The sequence below is a fragment of the Carassius gibelio genome, chromosome B25 (genome assembly GCF_023724105.1).
Source record: "Carassius gibelio isolate Cgi1373 ecotype wild population from Czech Republic chromosome B25, carGib1.2-hapl.c, whole genome shotgun sequence".
NCBI lineage: Eukaryota > Metazoa > Chordata > Actinopteri > Cypriniformes > Cyprinidae > Carassius > Carassius gibelio.
Genome location: NC_068420.1, coordinates 11,480,894 through 11,498,479, shown reverse-complemented (window position 1 = coordinate 11,498,479; position 17,586 = coordinate 11,480,894). Strand labels below are relative to the sequence as shown.

General features: G+C 37.5%; 1 protein-coding gene across 1 annotated transcript in view; it reads left to right on the top strand.

Moving 5' to 3' along the window:
• The window catches only part of ccnd2a (cyclin D2, a), a 148,030-nt gene that overhangs the window by 82,234 nt on the left and 48,210 nt on the right, over positions 1 to 17,586 (top strand). Inside the window, exon 2 of the mRNA XM_052597641.1 lies at positions 14,419 to 14,463. The gene's annotated coding sequence lies outside the window, so the exon portion shown is untranslated. The remainder of the gene's footprint in view (positions 1 to 14,418; positions 14,464 to 17,586) is intronic.

The following is a 17,586-nucleotide window of genomic DNA, read 5'->3' as shown; positions in this document are numbered from 1 at the left end:
TGATCACGGGTCGGGGGCTTAGTAACATTGCCAGGTTCAGTCCCGGAATGAGCTCTGTGAAAACAAAAGCCAGAACCAATGCCGTAAAGGGTGTTTCGTAGTGATGATGTGCGTTATTGCGCAACTCTTTTAACCGGGTGTTTTGAAGACAGATCAACGTTTGCGATGCAAAAAATATGTACAAACTGCAACGAAGCAAAGATCAGTTAGTTCTTCACTTTCCGTGCTGAAGCTGAGATCGTTCGCTAGCTTAAGTGAAAATTAACTTGCCTAGCGTTTTGGACTGGTACATTACACGTCACATCCTGACGTCACGAGTCATGACGGGACCTTTACGGGTTATGTGTGAACGCACGCAAAGATTCCGGGTAATCAATGGCAGTGTGAAAGTGCAAAATCTAGCGACCCGGGAACAATTGTCGGGACACATTACCCGTGTATTTTCCAGAATCGCAGTGTGAAAGGGGCTTATATGTTGCACAAGAAGATGTTTCGACATATTGTGTGAAAAATATGTTTGAAAGAACAAGAATTATATTGTATAGTTTGCACACTAGGGTAATTATTAGCTTGTCAGTTACTCTGAGGTGCAGCAACCCAGGACAGACTCACCTCACCTCAGTCCTCACCCTGCCCCCCGTACCACTGACATTTGACCTCCACTCTTCTGTCTGCCGATGAGGACTGACAACAGCTCCCTTTACAAAGAACAGGGTCTGACCCTGGCCCTGTGAGTGTGTGTTTCATGTCGACTCAAGTCGAACTGAGAGGGCACAAGCAGCTCTTTGTGGGACAGAGGTGGCTGGGCCCAGTCCAGAGAAGTCCATGCAGCTGTTCAACACTGACAGCAGCTTCATTCGCTGCGCTCCGTGTACATCTATGTGTGCATTGTCATGACTGTTTGTGGTCTTGTAAATAGAGAGCAGACACTTTATTGATGTTCTGACTTGAGGTAAAAAGACACAAATGACGCAAAGTAGCCTATACACAGACGATTCAAAGAGTTGCTTTCGTAGTGAAAGTGCCTGTGTTATAGTCACATGACATATGTATACACTTTCAGGCAAAAGAATTTGAACTGTAATTTATTTTTTATGTTTTTCAAAGAAGTCTTTTCTGCTCACCAAACCTGCATTTACTTAATCCAAAGTACAGTAAAAACAGCAATATTGTGAAAAAAAGAAACTGTTTTCTATTTGAATATATTTAAAAGTGTAATTTATTCCTGTGATTTTTAAAGCTACATTTTTTAGCATCATTACTCCTTTACTCGCATGATCCACCAGAATTCATTCTAATATTCTGATTTGCTGCTCAAAAAATATTTATTATTATTATTAAGCTATAAGCAGCTTCGAGTAGAATTTTTTCAGGTTTCTTTGATGAATGGAAAGTTCATAAGAACAGCATTAATCTGAAATATAAATCTTTTGTAACATTATATATGTTTTTATTATCACTTTTAAACAATTTAAAGCCTTGCTAAATAAAAGTATTAATTTCTATAACCCCCCTACCCAAATACATACGTACATATATATAGTACAAATATTTGTAGTTGTAATATTACTGTTTTTAAAAACATTTTGCAGCCTTGGTGAGCATAAGAGACTTGCTTCGTTTACAACCACTACCCCCTTTATTCATCAATGGAATCATTTTATCAGTTATTTTAACATCTGTAAATTAATTTGCATGTGTTTACAGTGTATCTTGACCTTTCCAATATGGTGGATGCAGTTTGTTGTTTGCAGTTGCTAAGCAACAGTTGCTAATGTAGAGCTATAGCCTCAAATCTCATATCACATCTCATACGTCTATCCAGGTTTTTCCTCTCTGCCCTAGTTTGGTTTTTCTAGTGCAAATTCACGTGCTGGGTCCAGATTCCACTAGAGAGGACCTGCCCAAACCTGCCTGGTCATTTTTCCAACCTGAACCCGGCTGTCAGTGCTGGTACTTGAAGAGGAACCAGTGCTTTGTAAGACAAAAGAGCATGGTCTATGTCCCATAAAGCGTTCTAAACAGAACAGGCGGTGAGGGGGGCCACAAAACCACATGTTGTGTTAGCTCTGAGTGAGGAGACGGCAAGAATGCGCTCCCCCTGATTGGGCCGCTCCCCTGGTTTTTGTAACTTGTATGTTTGTGTGTCTGTGGGTGGACAGGAGAGCACTTAAAGCATGACTGATCACAGAACTTCAGGACATTTTACAATTGTTTTTCCCAGTTTTCACACCTGAAGGTTACAAATGCTACAGGTTGGGACTTCAGTAGAAATAGAAACAGAAAGTATTCATGCCTTCATGTGCGCTCAAGGGCAAAGAACTGATATGAATTCTACACGCACATCCTTTTACCTTATTTGGATAGTCAGCATGGATCCTACAAAGGTGTGTGTGTATGTGTGTTTCCAGAAATGTGAGCTTCCTTTCATAGACTTCAGCTACATAGATTCTGAATGTGATAAGTTAATGTTGATAAGTTATTATCAATTAAAAAATCTGTTTGACTAAAAAAGAAATATGATAAATCATCCATTTGCATCCCCAAACTCTTTCCAATAGAGTTTCACCTTCCACTAATCAGCATTTTTTAATTAGGGGTCTCAAACTCGAATTTATGAAAGCTCGTTTAAAAAAAATTTAAAATATACTTGCAACTTAATTTCAAATTTAAAACGTTATTCCAAATTCTGGGGTTATATCTCACAATTCAGACCTTTTTCACAATTATTATATTTAAATTCATAATTATGAGATAAATGCACAATCATGAGATATACAAATTCAGAATTGCAAGTCGGAAATGCCCCAATTCTGAGAAAAAAGTAAAAATTGCAAAATAAGAAACTTGCAATTGCGACATGAAAAACAGACAGAATTGTGAGATATAATCTCAGTCAACTACCTTTTTAATTTTTATTCTGTGCAAAAAAAATAATAATAAAAAAAACACTATAAATTCAGAATTATGAGAAAGTCGTGAGAATTGCGAGAAAGTAAGAATTGTAAGTTTATATCTTGTAATTCTGACTTTTTTTGGTAACACTTTACAATAAATTCCCATTAGTTAATGTTAGTTATTAACTAACATGAATGAACAATGAACAATACATTAATTACAGTATTTATTCAACTTTGTTAATGTTTGTTAATGAAAATACGTCGTTCATTGTTAGTTCACGTTAATTCACTGTGCATTAACTAATGTTAACAAGTACAACTTTTGATTGTAATAATGCATTAGTAATTTTTGAAATTAAGATTAACTAAGATTGATAAATGCTGTTGAAGTATTGCTCATTCTTACTTCATGTTAACTAAAGTAGATAACTAATGAGCTTATTGTAAAGTGTTAAAAACATTTCTCAGAATGGCGAGTTCATATCTTGCAATTCTGGCTGTAAATTTTTGTTGACTTTTGTGAGATAAAAAGTCGCATTTCCCTTTTTATATTTTTTTATTCTGTGATGGAAACATGCTTCTGTACAAATTGCCTGATGGCAACAAATACAAATGATTTTTTTACCATTCATTTAAATCGAGTACAGTTTCCGAAACAGTTTGACAATTATTGGTGCGATTCATCTTTCCACAGCTAGCATACTCATAACATAAAATTTACGAAATAAGTCATTTAAATATGTAATAAGACTATTACAAACAAAGTCACACCTAATAAATGTAAATACATTGTAAATAAATACAAATAAATCAATTTTCATCCCTTGACAAGTTGAAAACCGTTCCATCAATGCAATCCCAACATGCACCGCCACCAAAGAAACATCTGCGTGACACTGTCAGCTGTGAACAAACATGGCTCTGAAGTCCTGCCGGGACACAAACAGAGACATGGACAAAGACACTGAGAGGAAGTGATTCTGGCTTAATCCTCAGTGTACTCACTAAATGGGAAGGTAAACCGTCCCGCCGGCGGAGAGGGAACAGACCAAAGACATTGTCCGTCCCTCCAGTATTGCATATTTGTTTACTCAGCTTTTTTTTTGTCCACACATATATCAAAGCTGTTTGTTTAAAAAGGGAGATTGGAGGCATTGAAGAGGTGCGTTTGGACTTGATGCCAGCTCTCGCTTTTGACGCCCACCTGGATGACACTTGTGAACGGCTCTAACCACACCTGCAAAACAAAGAGCAGCATTCCGATCATTGTGTTAAAGCTCTTTTTTTCTTTTCAGACAAAAAGAAAGACAGTTATAAGATGAAAGGTTCGGAGAAGAACACGATAATAGAGCAATGACTTTTTGTCTTCGGATTTGAAAGTTTCCCCTCGTGATTGACGACCCTGCAAAAAAAAAAAAAAGTTGGACCAGCATGAATTATCATGCTGCTGGTTTATACTAGTACCTTTGGAGTTGGTCAAGCTAGTTAAAAACCACATTGTGTATCTTGGGCATCCAAAATTATGAATCATTACTGAAACAGAATCAATTCCATTTTTTTTTTTTTTACTGAAACCAAATGATTCTCATGATGTTCAGTTCTGTTAACACTTTCTTCTGCTAATTCTGGTGCATCAAACATGAAATTTGGAAAATCTGGGATCAGTTAGACAAAAAAACTATTCTGAATCATTTCAATCATTTCAATCACATTCAATCATCAAGTGAACTGTTTGCTGGCTTAATATAACATCACATAATATTTGTGATTTTAATAATGCTATTAAATTAAACAATGCTATCATTGTTCTTTTTATTCTAAAATTTAAAAATAAGTTTGTTCACACTTTTATTTATAATCCAATTCTTGATATTAACAAACCATTAACTCCTAGTTTGCTGCTTATAAATAGTTAGTTAGGTAGTTGTTAAATTTAGGTATTGGGTAGCATTAGGGATGTAGAATATGCTCATGCAGAATATGTGCTAATAAAGTTCTAATAAACAGGCCAATATGTTAATAGACATGCTAAAAAGCTACTATTTAATAGTGAGAATTATTCCCTCACTGTAAAAAATCCAATTAACGAAATGTTGGAAGGCCAAAAATATTTAAGTTAGTCCTAATTTTATTTAAATTTATATTATAAACATTGAATAAATGGTTATTATCTAATCCAGTCAACATTCTGAAAGTAAATTTTTGACTGAACTAATAAAAATGAATCCAGCCAACATTGAGATCATTCCAGACGTGCACGAACCTGAGTGACTTCGCGGGAGAAACACCACCTTCAAACGCCACCATCTTGTCAAGTTTTCGCATCAGGTAAGTTGCATTAAAAATATAAAAATTTTTAGACTTTATCGACAAAATCATACAACATATTCTATGGTTTTGAGTGGATATTTAGAAGTGTTTTATAAGTCGTATGTCCGAAGAAAAATTAATATTTATGTTAAGTGTATGTCAAGTTAATGTGTCAAGTAAATGACACTGAATAAATATTTGTACTTTGACTGAATTTATCAAAACTTGTATATTAAAAAAATTGTAAATGTGTTATTTAAAACGTATATATTTGACACATATATAAAAACATTTTTATATAAAAATAACGTTGTGTGAATTATATGAGGGAAATGTTAAGGGAATGTGGTCCTCTTATTTAATCCATAAAACATTTAATGCCACAAGCTGTATTACTATAATGAATTTTAGGTTTTATTTTGGCGTTGTATGATATTTTTGTGTTTCCGTGACATTAAAAGGCATGAAGAGCATTCACGGTCTTTCTCTTTAATAAGCCATTGATGGTTAATATGACGAAACATGTAATGTAAGCCACAGTAATGCACTTATTTGATGTTAACATGGGTCTGTTGAATGTGTTTTTGCATGTGCAAACTTTTGCAATTGTCCCGTAAAGTTAAAAGATGACACAACTGTTTCTTTTTTTGTTAATGGCACCTCGGAAGAGTCGTTAGTTCCGTACCAAGATAAACAACTGAATCGTTTCACAAGGCTGTTATCAAAGCAGACTGCATCTCAGTCAGTTCCCTCGGTAGTGACTAGATTGTGCAAATGAGTCCCTGCACTGGTAAAGAGAATTATTATATTATTTTTATGCTGTTAAAGGTAGACTTTTAATATGTAATGTTCATTTTCTGTTTCAAATCCTTGCAACAAATGAACACAGTCAACATCAATGCTCCCGGTGATGTGTAGTGCAAAAATTATAACTATAATTAACTGATACTATATTTTAAAGGTCACGTTTTTTGTGTTTTTTGTAAAAAACACACTATTTTTCACACAATTCACCTATCTGTATACCGCTGTGAATTCTGTTAAATAAAATATCTTGCTTGCCATTGAACTTTGAGCTTTAGAATTTTACAGATATTATTTATACTCTAACAACAACATTACACACTAACTGAAGTTTGAAACATGGGATCACGAAGAACGGGACCTTTAAATTATTGAAAACTTCATAATTTTATTTTTTGAGATAAATTGTATATTTTTTCTCTCCATCGGGGTGTGGCTAAAGGTTTTATTGGTGCTTTGTCATCATTGCAGGTTTTCAGTTGCAAACCAGTCAGTGATTACCAGACCAGTCCAATGGAACAACACAATGTGTGTGTACTTCCAAGACTAAGGTAATATGTGCAAATGTTTAAACTTTTTACTACAATTAAAATGTGCTTTATTGTTCTCAGTGGCATCTACACTAATATTTTCATTCTTTTCCCGAGGTCTCCGTAGTCACCCATATCTAGTCTGTATCCAGATCAGATAGTGTGGATCAGCACCAAGAGATGCCCTCGACAGCCCTGAATGTCAGAGGTTCCAGTGACAACTAGATGAGCCCCAGAGACAGATCCCCTCCGAAGACTTCTTTACCTAGATGGCCATCTTGAAAACACCACAGGAACCAGACCAGTCCTCTGCACAATCTGACTTTACTGCAGCGTGCAATCAAACTGCTGGTTGTACCTGGCCAGTGAAGAAGGATGGAGTTTTGGTTCCTTCTACACACAGCTCTTCTGTTTAATACTGTAAAGCTGCTTTTACACAATCAATATCTATATTTATACACCATCTGGACTTTACTCGACACAGTTCAGTAGAACTGTAACACCTGGTTCATTTATTTTTCATGACTTTTGCCTCATTTTAAAGATGTAATTGTGAGCAGTATTAATATTTGTAAATGTTTGTTTGCAAACATTTTGTTTAACTTGTTTAGTCTTTTTATACTGGATTTTTGACTTTCAAGAGCTGTAAGCCCCAATCGTCCAAATTAAAACAAAAAAACATTTGAAATGTTTTAATTGACATGTAATGAATCTAGAATATATGAAAGTTTAACTTTTTGAAATGAGTTACAAAACAGAGAACTTTTTCACAATATTCAAACTTTTTTAGATGCACCTGTATATGTACACCAGAAAATTAAAGACAAATGTTTGCTTCTTTAAGGAATAAATAATGAACCAGAATCTTTAAGCGCAGTTGGAATCAACCAAGATTTGATACCCATCATTAACTAAAACACAGCATATGTTGATGACTAACTTTGCTGTGGGGGAACCTTCAGTCACAGTCTTTGCTGCTGCAACTAGATGCTGCTTTTCTCAAGTAAAAAGCATGAGTCAGCAATCACACACACATGTATGCACATCACACCACAACTGCGTAGCAAGAAGTAAAAAACACACACATCATGCAATGTCTTGTAAGCTTCATCAACACTGACAGAGTAATGTACATTTATCAGAAGGTCAAATACATTTCTTGCGGTACACAGATTGTGGGAACCCCATAAGTCTGCTGCAACAGGAGGGTGCGGATATTTTAGAGCTAAGTCAGCAGTCAGGCAGAAACACGCACTTACGCAACACCTACGGTGGTGCTACATGAAACACAAACCACACAAACCTCGCATACACTTCTGTACGATTGACGACTGAAGACAGTCCCTAACAGGGTGACCCCCCCTCCACCCCCCTAATTTAAAAAAACAGCAGTATGGGTTGCATTGAGGCACTTAAAATGCAAGTGAATGTGGCCAATATGTTAATGCTAAAATACTCACCGTTGTGTGTTACAACGATTTTAGTGTAATAACATTGCTTCATAACCTTTTCTAAAATAACTTTCTGAAGTTATTAACAATACTACACTCGCTGCAATGATAACACCATAACCACCAAAATGAATAAATTTTTTTTAAAGAGCTTTACAGCTCAAATTTATCACATTTATGAACTTTCTGTTTCCTTTGTTGGTCACCTTCCTCCTAGTTTTGGTTAATTGATTCTTCCCACCTGTTTCCAGTCCCCTTATCACCTCCTGATTGTTCAAATACCCGTTCTGTTGAGTTCTCCCTTGTTCGTGATTAGATGTTTGTACGTTTGGATGGTTGAATGTAGATGTAACCTGATCTAAGTGTTAATGCTAAATGTAATCTAGTCTATTGTCTTTGTCCTCCTTCTTCATCAGTAAACTCCTTATTTGTTCCATATCCTCATCTCGCCCTTTGTTTGACGTTTAGCACTACCTTAGTTTGTAACAGAATCACGGACCCACAAAAGTGTAATTAATTTAGCGGCATTTTTTTTCTTTCATTTATTTATCTTTTATTAAAATCACATGGAGCAAGTTCTGGATCTGATGGACTGGTCTATGGAGGTAATCCCTAATTTTCCTGTTTCCCCGCTGGTTCCGTCCAGCCCTGATCCCCCTGTATACCCTCTCTGTCTCCCACTCCTACCTCCTCCAGTCATTTCCTCTGCTCCATTTCCGCTGGTTCCATCCAGCTATGAATTTTCAGTATTTACGCTGGTTCCGCCCAGCCCTGAGTTCTCGGTTTCTCCGCTGGCTCCGCCCAGCCCTGAGTTCTCTGTTTCTCCGCTTGTTCCGCCCAGCCCTGAGTTTTCTGTTTCTCCGCTGGCTCCGCCCAGCCCTGAGTTTTCTGTTTCTCCGCTGGCTCCGCCCAGCCCTGAGTTCTCTGTTTCTCCGCTTGTTCCGCCCAGCCCTGAGTTCTCTGTTTCTCCGCTTGTTCCGCCCAGCCCTGAGTTTTCTGTTTCTCCGCTGGCTCCGCCCAGCCCTGAGTTATCTGTTTCTCCGCTGGCTCCGCCCAGCCCTGAGTTCTCTGTTTCTCCGCTGGCTCCGCCCAGCCCTGAGTTCTCGGTTTCTCCACTGGCTCCGACCAGCCCTGAGTTCTCTGTTTCTCCGCTTGTTCCGCCCAGCCCTGAGTTTTCTGTTTCTCCGCTGGCTCCGCCCAGCCCTGAGTTATCTGTTTCTCCGCTTGTTCCGCCCAGCCCTGAGTTTTCTGTTTCTCCACTGGTTCCGCCCAGCCCTGAGTTCTCTGTTTCTCCGCTTGTTCCGCCCAGCCCTGAGTTTTCTGTTTCTCCGCTGGCTCCGCCCAGCCCTGAGTTATCTGTTTCTCCGCTGGCTCCGCCCAGCCCTGAGTTCTCTGTTTCTCCGCTGGTTCCTCTGTTTCTCCGCTGGCTCCGCCCAGCCCTGAGTTCTCTGTTTCTCCGCTGGCTCCGCCCAGCCCTGAATCTTATGTTTCTCCGCTGGTTCCGCCCAGCCCTGAATTTTCTGTGTCTCCGCTGGTTCCGCCCAGCCCTGAATCTTATGTTTCTCCGCTGGTTCCGCCCAGCCCTGAATCTTCTGTGTCTCCGCTGGTTCTGTGTCTCCGCTGGTTCCGCCCAGCCCTGAATCTTCTGTGTCTCCGCTGGTTCCGCCCAGCTCTGAATCTTCTGTGTCTCCTGTGTTCCCTCCCCGCCTCCCTCTCCCACCTCCTCCTGGACCTGCCGGTCCCTCTGCTCCACTTCCGCTGGTTCCGTCCAGCCCTGATCCTCCTGTCCTTCCTCCCATCCTTCCTCTCTTTCCTCCTCCTAGACCAGCCAGTTTCTCGTCATCCCTGCTGGTGCCAGTCAGTCCCGCAGCTCACCCTCAGTCCGCGCCATCGGGGCGTGATGGTTCGCCGCTGGACTGCCGCTCCTCCTGCTCCGGGCTCCTCCCTGGCTCCCCCCTCCATCCACTCCGCCCTGGTTCCTACCTCCATGCTCCCTCGTCACCTGCTCCTGGCCTGTCCTCGCCTGCCTCCAGAACCCCCACCCTCCCTCCGCTGGTATTCCTCTTGCGGTGCGAGGACGCACCGTTCCGGGAGGGGGCGAACTGTCACATTTATGAACTTTCTGTTTCCTTTGTTGGTCACCTTCCTCCCAATTTTTGGTTAATTGATTCTTCCCACCTATTTCCAGTTCCCTCATCACCTCCTGATTGTTCAAATACCCGTTCTGTTGAGTTCTCCCTTGTTTGTGATTAGATGTTTGTACGTTTGGATGGTTGAATGTAGATGTAACCTGATCTAAGTGTCAATGCTAAATGTAATCTAGTCTATTGTCTTTGTCCTCCTTCTTCATCAGTAAACTCCTTATTTGTTCCATATCCTCATCTCGCCCTTTTTTTGACGTTTAGCACTACCTTAGTTTATAACAAAATTATACTATTTTAATCATTTTAACAGAAGAATTAATGTATGTTTTTATAAAATTATAAGCTTCACTACTTCCAATGAAAATGCCTTAGAATAAAAAACACTCAGAAATTACTATTACATTAACCTGATAACTGTCACTCACGTTTTTGAAGATAGACTTGAATGTGCATGATACAAACTTAAATTTTTATATTTCATGACTGAAAACATTTTGTTACATGATTTTGATGTGCCATTTACATGGTAATGCAATGTCTGATTTTAAAATGGGTTTTAAAGGATGAAAAAGTGATAGAGAAAAAGGCAACGAGGAAGTCTTATTTTTAAACAAAGGTCAAAACTCCTTTTGTAATGTAGATTTCTGAGGGTGCACTCTTGTCATAAATTTATCTATTACTTTTCCTACATAATTTTTAACAAAAAATATTGGTATAATATAAATTTGGGAGTCTTAGACCTTTCCAACGATATATAGTTTGTCAAGATTAGATTAAATTTGATTGTAATATAGTACAGTCAACGTAGGCGTCCCGTATACGGGACGGGGTGACATTTAACAGGTTAAAAAAAAAAAATGTAAAGGCTGAAAAGTAGAAAAGAATTGAAGTTTAGTAGAAAGACTGTTTTTTAATAAAAAACATACTCCAATAATCTCTGCTTTATTTACAGCCTTTTTAAATTTAATACAGTATATATAATCTTTATTATTATTATTATTATTATTATTACTATAAAGAAAACTAGGGAAAAGTCCAAACTGTTATGGCACAAAATGCTGTCAATGGTAACATCCAAAATACAACTTAAAGTTTTTTTTTCCAACCACATTAGCACCTGAACTTGATTCAGTATTGAATCAATAACTCTTCTCTTTTCACAATTGACCACCTGTGTTATGTATAAATGAAAAAGTAAATTGTCTTCATCTGTCTTTTCACTATAAAATTAGGTGGTATTATTGAAAGCCTCCTAGAAGCATGATTCAATGGCACATACACACTAAGTACTCAAGTTTCAAAGACATTTTTTGGGTGATAATAGCGCTGCTTCTAAATGCAGAAGGAACAATGGAAGAACTTTAGTCTCACATCATTTATCTCCTGAGTTTCCTGAGAGTCTGAAGTCCGGGATCTGCTCCAGACATCTGCCCATTCACACTCTTTTGTATACGTACTCCTTGCTCACATTGAAATATGTGTTTTGACAACTTCACATCTCAGTAGCTTTAGGGATGCAACTGTTTCCCTCTCGCCCCTTATTTCCTCCTTGTGTGCTGGGACTCTCACGTTAGCTCTTTCTTGCCTACTGTCTTTCCATTCCTCCCAGGTGAGTTTGACTAATCAGTACTAATCAGTACTGACGAACTGTCTACTCACCTGTCAATCAACCAATGCGCTGAACCCATCTAACAAAAATGTGATCTAAGAACATTTAGCTAATTATTTCTGAATGTCGTCTAAACATTTTTTCTTGGTTATGCAAATATTAGAGAAACTGTTAAGGAAACTGTATATTTTAGGTATTGTGGAGACATTATTTTTGAATGTTCTGTGAAAGATATATAAACAATGTTTTTGTGTTAGCATTTAGAATTTTTTTTTAAAGTCAGGTAACTTTAAATGAAGATTATTTTACAGTCTCTCAGAGTTTATTCAGTTTGAGAGAACGTTTGCTTCTCTGTTAGCTGGAAAGAAATTGTAAACTTTACTGCTTACTAGGGCTGCATATCGATTTCTCAATTTTATAGTTTCATTCTTATAAATCGTTATGGATTCTTTAATCCCAAGAATCGATTAGTCTTTTCATTTAATGAATGGAATATTGACCCGTTAGTCAGTTAGAAAAATTAACAATAGAGGAGCATTTTGATATATTCATTATAACAATATTACTGTTCTTCAGTATTTAGTTTATATTTGAATAAGTGTGCACTTGATGTATATCCAAAATAATCAATATTGAAATGAGTCAAATCGAAATTGTAATTGAATCTAATCTAATGTAATCGCAAGCTTATGAGTAGAAATCGAATCTAACTGTGAAATTTGTGTCAACAGCCAGCCCTACTGCTTACATAGGATTTAAAAAGAAACTAACAGTTAGCGGTATATATAATGGTAGTGGTTATTAAAACAATAAGCCCCAAGAAACCATGGTTTACAGAGAATTTATAACAGCAAGGAGCGTAAACCCCCTTAACTGTTATTAATTGACTATAAACCATGCTTCATGGGGCTTATTGCTTTTATAAAATGGTAATTCCATATATAAAAGAGCAAATAAAGTGTAATAGTATAAATAAAAAGATTCTATCCGTATTCTTCCACCAAACAATGTAGTTCCTCAGAAACAGTTGTGGTTTCAACAAAGTGGTTGCCGAGCAACACACAGAAGTAAACAAAGGTGTGTGTTTGTAGTGTAATTTACAGCAGCTTTGAACGTGGCTCAACCAATCAGAATCAAGGACCAGAACTATCCGTTTTATAAAAGTAGCCATTTATTTCAGATGTAAACTTGTAATAGCATAATTGGAGATTGAGTTGAATATCTGTGGAAAACAGGGTCTATAATGCTAAAGTGGTAATTGGGTGAATCTTTATTGTATGTTTGCTTCCGTGTATTCAATGAAAAAAACAGATTAGGGGCCCTATTTTAACAATCTAAACACAAAGTGTAAAGCGCACGGCGCAGGTGCACTCAGGGCGTGTACAAATCCACTTTTGCTATTTTAACGACAGAAAAACGCTCCAGTTTTGAAATGAGTTGTCGCTATTCTCTTACTAAGTAATGGGCGTAACGTTCAATAAATCAACCAGAGTGTCATCTCCCATTCCCTTTAAGAGCGAGATGCTCTTCCCGAGGTGAAGAAGGTGTGGGAAGTAGAATTTCATTCATCATTATAAGTAGTAATAAGCTGAATTGCAAATAGGTAGCCTAATTCTAATACACGCAATGACTATCCATCATTACGCTTTTATATTTATGTAGTCTACACAATAATATTCTTTTACACATTAATCCTTTTGTTTTTAATATTTGGCATGTTTGTGTGATGCGCATCCCTGTGTGTAATAAGCAAAGTCAACGGGCACTGTGGACCCGCCCAGAGGTGCATTTTCAACCAATGTGCTCTTTAAATACAATAAAATATTGCCCCATTGACTTACGACTTTAGAACAGGTTTGAGTTGGTCTATGGCACAGTCTATTTTCAGCTCCTTAATAGCAATGCCCCTAAACACACCTCTTTTTTAGACCAGCACACCCATGGGCGCACAAATGGGCACAAATTAATTTGCTAATTAAACAACGTGGCGCTGGACGGGAAAATGCGAATGGCGCCAGACTGAAACTAGCAAACACACCTGCACTGCGCCTTGCGTCGCATTGCGCTGGATGTATGATAGGGCCCTATTTTTTTTCAGGGATTTTCAGCTTAGGGTTCAAATGCATTTAGTTTTTTTTTTAAACAAAAAGAAGAAGAAAAAGTAAAAATGTGCATCGCTCAAGTAAAATGTGGCTGCATAAAGTCTAAAACTTTTGGAGATGGTTTGATGGTTGTTGTTTTGAGTCACTCTTCTTGTACTCTTAGCAACCTACACTTTTTCCATATCTATTATTTAATCACAGTGTTGAATTTATACAGAAGTAACGTTTCTCAACTGTGCTGAATTTTTTTTTTTCTTTCAGTTTTTCCACTTTCCAGAGTCTTAAGAGTAACAAAAACAGTCTGGTCTGAAAGTGTGGGGTTTCTCTCTTCTGAAACCGGCCACCGTTAGGGGAATTCCACCAATTTCAGTAAGAGAAGGACATGGATTTTCCACAAAAAAAGAAGATACATTCACTATGGTCCTTTGGGCTGTACAGTTTAATGCCATAACCAAACCGTGAAGCCCCATGCGCCAGCCGAGAACATCAGAAGCATGTTTAGATTGTGAAAGAAGTCATATAGAACGCTGTAATCACTGTTTGATTCTCTGTTTTGTTTGGTTTGCAGGTGGCCATGGATTTCACATAGGCCAAAGCCTGTGCATACATTCAGGTAAGTGCTGGTTAAAGGTTTTGCAGATGCTGCAGCTTCTATAGTTTCTGTATCTTTTTTTTTAATTTTATCTTTATTAAAAAAAAATTGTGATGACATAAGATAGCAGTTTGTCAAAAAAAATGTGTCTGTTTTCTGGCATCCATCAAGGGTTGAATGTTTCAGTTTAATTTAAGGACATATAGGAAGTTGCCTGCTATGAACCAGGAAATGCCTGCTGGTAATGTGATGAAGTTTTGTGGCATGAAATACCAACATACCCGTTAATACCTATGGGATGTTGACCTTAAAGTAAATGTGTTTCTGTGGTCACAAAGGCTTTAGCTCTAATTTCAGTTTTGAAGTCAAATGATTAATTATAATCAATGAACATGGAGTTTTTTTCATGATTTGATACTTGTGCTGCGCTTCATTTCAGTTTTGTTTGTTTGTTGTGTTTACGTTCTTGTTGTTTCCTTCTGTATGTGCCTGGCATCAAACAATTTCACTGTATCCTATCACGCTGGCTTCATTTTGAGTTTTTCTACATTTCCCACAAGTATCTAAATACACATAGTTTCATATAACAGCACGGAGGTGGGTGTTGTTTTAAGGGCTCATTATTTCAGTAAAGTGATAATGCATGTGTGTGTGTGTGTGTGTGTGTGTGTGGGTGTGTGTGTGCGTGTTTGTGTGTATAGGGACACGTCTTACCAGGAGTGGTGTGATGCTGACAATGGCTGTTTCAGTTGTTCCTTTGCAGAAGCTGTGAACCTCATGTCTGCAATACATTTTGTTTGTTGTGGTAGTTTAGATTCAGACGTTGCAGCCTTTTAATATCTCTCTTTCAAGAGTAGATGTCTTGCACATTCAGAAAATGCTAGGTATGTTCGACTTGGCTCAGGTTCAGTGCTTGCATACATTTACAGCTCAAGCATACAGAATATACTCACTCATTAAAAACATAAAATAAAATCAGAATTTATTCATAATATCGAATTTTAAAATTCTTCTTATTTTTTCCTTATTTTTTTATTAATTTATTTTTACCTTTAAAGTTAATTTATATACTGTTTTTACGATTCATCTGACATCTGACTTTATAAGGAAACTATTTCCTTTTTCATTTTCATTTTTTTACTCTCTGACCTTTAGACTCTGACCTAGACTTTGGCCAACCATCGTACCAATAGCAACAGCAGTGAAGATTCTCGGTATCAAAATGATCTGATACTTAAACAAGCTGAACCACTGAAACCTGAATTACAGTTGAATTCCTGTAAATGTTCTTGTGAGGGGTTTCCATGCTATTTATAAATCCCATTCATTACTAAACCTCCTTTCATTTACGCTAGCCTCTTATGCAATAATTCTCTGTAAATACTGAAGCAAAGGTTGTCTGTAACCTTATGAAATAAATTCAATATAGACACAGAGGTAATTATGAACAGTGGAACATATGGCTTAAAGTGCTTAGCCAGTTCCTCTGTCTGGATGCCAATGAGAACAGTATAAACTCTTACTTGTACTGGAGTCACTTGTTTGGATTGTACTAAAGATGGTGGCGCTTTAATCTGCCAATCCAGGAGTTCACATTAGAACTCTGAAGTTGTGTGTCTTTGCTTAAAGACAGTGTTGAGAAGTCGCTAACTAAAAGTAGCTTACATGCATGACAGTAGCTCATTTTACAGTAATAAGCTGTTTTTTCCAAGAAGTAGTGGTTATAGTGTGACAAGCTACAGTTTTAAAGTACAGCAAAACTGCAATTTATATTGAAGCATGTAGGGAATAAACACGTTAAAGTCTTCTTTTGGTACATTTGGAGTATAAATGTCTCTGTTAATATTGACAAAGCTTGTAGAACTATTCGCATGTGTGTGCATGTGAAAGAGAGAATGACTTGACACATTTGACATGAACATTTGCACTTGTACTCTTTTCAGTTCCTGGGCTCGGGTCTATGCAGCTGCTGGCTGCAGCTGAGCTCCAGTTGAGCTCTGTGCTGGAACCACAGTTTCTAAAACCCTTCTCCACTCCGGCTACACGTTCTCCTTGTCGTTCCTTGCGGTCAGTTCTCCCTGCGGTTCAGACATGCCACCCAATCTCCCGTTTATTGGACCCATCTGTCTCATTAGATAGTGTGTCATTGCTAGCTAGTATTGTTTTAAATGTCAGATTTGGAGACCAGCCTGTATCACTTCCTCTTCCATTAAATACACTAGAGAAAACGCCAGGTTCTTCATAGGATTGGCATGATTTCCCTACAGGGCTTAAAAGTTTAAAACGGTCTATGGGATATTTTGAGTTCCAGCTGCAATTTTTCTTGGGTGAAATTTTTCCAAGTGTTCCACAAGATTTACCCAGGTAATTAAGACTTTCTTTGCCACCATGTTGAACCATATCTAAGTTCAAGGATGTGCACCTGCAGTGGCCATCGCAAGACCCCAAGTATGTGTAATTTACAATGTAATTCGCAACACTCATGTGCAACACTCATGTGCAAAGCAAACTGATCTTTTTTTTTTTTTTTTTTAAGAGTTTGGCACAAATTTGTTCCAACTTCTTTTGATTTTTAGGACTGGTTAAAACATAGTGGCAATTTTATTATGACAGTTACTGTATCTTGTGTTTAACATAACTGCATGTGTGATTTTTTTTTTTAATGGTTTTTGTCTTAGTCATAATTTTTATTTTGAAGAGTATAAAATGAGTCAGTATTTCATTATATCATATTCATTAATTATTAGATTTTACTCTAAAATGGCTTCTAATATTAATTGGCGAAAATCTGATCAGTTCCCAAAGAAAGTGCAAAACCAAAAATATTATATATAAATTTCAACATGCATCAACATTTTACAAAAACAACATGTGAAAACTGTCTTGTCCAACATTGTCTGAATTAGAGTAATTTAAATACTGACATTATGCAAATTTTTCCATCCAGAGTTTCAAACAAAATTGTAATATCACATCAAACCTTTGCGAATAAGAATCTTTCCAAAGTCAAAGAGAACAAAATCGTCACTTCCTGATAAACTTGCACTAAATATCACAAAGAAAAGTAGGATAAGCCACTGAATATAATCATTTCCATGTGTAATACATGACTTGCGCCTTACGAAGCACAGTTGCGTTCAGAGG